The following is a 3,193-nucleotide window of genomic DNA, read 5'->3' as shown; positions in this document are numbered from 1 at the left end:
TGTATATAAGCCTTCCACCAGGATAAAGCTTGGACATTTTAAAAAAATAATACAGTGACTCACTATACTGACTCCTCCAACTCCTGGCATCAAGCAATCCTCACACCTCAGCCTCCCAAAGTGCTGGAATTATAGGCCGACAGCCACCACGCCTGAAAGCTAGGCAATTTACATCAAGTGTAATAAGAATGCTAATGCCCTGTGACTCACAGTGATCTCATTTCTGGAAATATCATCTTTGGATATAATTCAGGCTAAACAAAAGGTCACATGCACAGACACAGTGAAAATCCAGGAGTAATATTTTTCTGTTTTAAAAACATATGGAATGCTTCACAAATTTGCTTGTCGTTCTTGCACAGAGGCCATGCCAATCTCTCCATTGTTCCAACTTTAGTATATGTGCTACTGAAGCAAGCATGAGTCATTTAAGATAGAGTGGTTAAGCAAAATAAGGAAGAGTTATGGGTAATTAAAAAATCTATGGTATTTATAGGCACTTAGTAACAGCTCAGTAAATATTAGCTGCTTTTATCATTTTTATGGTAATTCCACTCAGTTAAAAATTGTCATTAAAAATTTACCACTGTCATGGAACATCATGTATTTAACAGTATAATTGTAAAAACAGATAGAGCCTGGGCACAGTGGCTCACATTTGTAATCTCAGCACTTTGGGATGCTGAGGCAGGTGGATCACCTGAGGTCAGGGGTTTGAGACTAGCCTGACCAACATGGAGAAACCCTGTCTCTACTAAAAACTACAAAATTAGCCAGATGTGGTGGTGCCTGTAATCCTAGCTACTCAGGAGGCTGAGGAAGGAGAACTGCTTGAATCTGGGAGGTAGAGGTTGTGGTGAGCTGAGAGTGCACCACTGCTCTCCAGCCTAGGAAAAAAAGCAAAACTCCATCTCAACAACAACAAAAGTCACAGCACAGTGACTCACACCTGTAATCCCAGCACTTTGGGTAGCTGAGGCGAGAGGATCACTTGAAGTCAGGACTTCAAGACCAGTCTGGCCAACATGGTGAAACCCTGTCTCTACAAAAATTAGCTGGGCATGATGGCGGGTACCTGTAATCTTAGCCACTCAGGAGGCTGAGGCAGAAGAATCACTTAAACCCAGGGAGATGGAGGTTGCGGTGAGCGAAGATTGTGCCATTGTGCTCCAGCCTGGTAACAGAGTGAGACTGTCTCAAAAACAAAACAAAACAAAAGAGATACAATTTGTCCCTTGGCATATGGGGGGATTGGTTTCAGCTCCCCCATATCTATGTAGACCAAAATCCACGCAAGCACCTATAGTCCCAGCTACTTGTGAGGCTGAGGAAGGAGGACTGCTTGAGCCCAGGAGGTTGAGGCTGCAGTGAGCCATAACTACACCACTGCACTCCAGTCTGGGCAACAGAGTCATAAAGAAGGTTGACTTTTTAATATAACTTTTCTGTTCACTTAAGAATATGGTCAGAACTGCGGCATATGAAAATTTTTCATAAAATAATTATCTAATCAATGCTAGAATTGGGAACAGAAAATGTTTTGTTGACTATTCCTTCTTCTTGCTGTTATATAAACTATTTCCAGTGGGCACTTACCAACCAGAAATATTATCTTAGAGCTACTCACAATGAAAGGTGATGTCTGGGGCCCAGGTGTGTTGGTGTCTCCATGCCTGGGCTATGGGTGTTGCATAAGACTTATTTGTCCATCTATTTTCTATATTCCAGCACTGGAAAACTTGGATTTATCCATCTTAATAAGATGTCACTTAAATTTCACTTGGCAAGAACCACAAATGGAAGAAATGTCATGAAACCACAGGATAGTACTTGTTCTCAAGGGAATCTTCAGCTTAGGTGCTTCTGTAAAAAAGGAATCACATTGTTGAAAACTCATCACAGGTCAGGTGAGGTGCCTCATATCTATAATCCCAGCCCACTGGGAGACTAAGGCAGGAGGATCCCATGAGGCCAGGAGTTCAAGACCAGCCTTGGCAACACAGTGAAACCTCATCTCTATAAAAAATTAGAAAATGAGCTGGGTATGGCAACACATTGCTATAGTCCTAGCTACCCTGGAGGCTTAAGTGGGAGGATTGCTTGAACCCAGGAAGTGGAAGCTGCTGTGAGCTCTGATCTCACCACTGCACTCCAGCCCAGGTGACAGGGTGAGACCATGTCTCAAAAAACACACACACATACCCCTCAGTCTGTCCAGCCTTGACTAATGAAAAGGATCTTCTGGTTACAGAAGAGGTATGCTTTTTTGTAGGACAGGAAGAGATGAGCAAGCTTGTTTACAGCCTTTCCTCCTCCTCTGCTTAGTTTTCCAAGAACCTTCAAGGGAGTCTCTAGGAAAAGGACCTAAATCTTCAGGTTACCAGAGGAAAAATATGCCTCCTTTGTCAATTAATAAATGGAATACCTGTCATAAAAAACAGGAAGTTCTGCTAAGATGAATCACTCCCTATGACAACTACCTATGCAGGGAACATGAGAAACTGGAGTTTGGGGACCAATAATATCGAATGCCACATTCCAGACTGTGGAGATCTCACTGCCAAATAACAGCTGGCTGTCTCCATGGGGCACCGCTGTATCTCTGGCTCTCATTTCCCTGGGAGATGCTCTATTCCAGCTTTTTCTTGCACTTTGTATTCCACAGATCCTGGTGCAAGGCCTCACAAAATAGCAGACTGCTGAGTCAATGCTGACCTACAGATTTGACTTCAGATTCCAGCAGGACTCTTTCAGTTTGAGAAATTAAATAGGAGAAAATGGACCCAGCCTGGCACTGGCCAGCTTAGCAGTCTGAAGATAGAAGCTGCTCAAACTGACTACAGTGCCTCTGACTTTCTGAGTCTGCCCTTGCTCCTAGGGCTCTTTGGGTGAGATTAATTTCTCCTTGTTGAAGAAATGGTTTGCCAGAATATAAAAAATGTAAAGAAGAAAAAATATTAAAATGTAATTTTTTCCCTAAAGAGCACTCAAAAGCACACTCCCACCAATGCTGGATCTATTTATCTCTCTTTCTTATTTTTCTGAGATAGGGTCTCACTCTGGCACCCAGACTGGAGTACAGTGGTGATATCACAGCTCACTGTAGCTTTCAACTCCTTGGCTCAAGCAATCCTCCCACTTCAGCATCCCAAGTAGCTGGGATTACAGGTGCATGCCACCATGCCTGGCTAAT

At 43.1% G+C, this 3,193-nt stretch overlaps 1 pseudogene; it reads right to left on the bottom strand.

The window, feature by feature from the left end:
• Positions 1 to 317: 317 nt before the first annotated feature.
• LOC116547308 lies at positions 318 to 417 on the bottom strand (annotated as a pseudogene).
• Between the last annotated feature and the right edge of the window lie 2,776 nt (positions 418 to 3,193).

This window comes from Sapajus apella, unplaced genomic scaffold (genome assembly GCF_009761245.1).
Source record: "Sapajus apella isolate SASKATOON/1434 unplaced genomic scaffold, GSC_monkey_1.0 scaffold2630, whole genome shotgun sequence".
NCBI classification, from domain to species: Eukaryota; Metazoa; Chordata; class Mammalia; order Primates; family Cebidae; genus Sapajus; species Sapajus apella.
The sequence above is the reverse complement of the archived record's forward strand: the minus strand, read 5'-3'. Positions and strand labels throughout refer to the sequence as shown.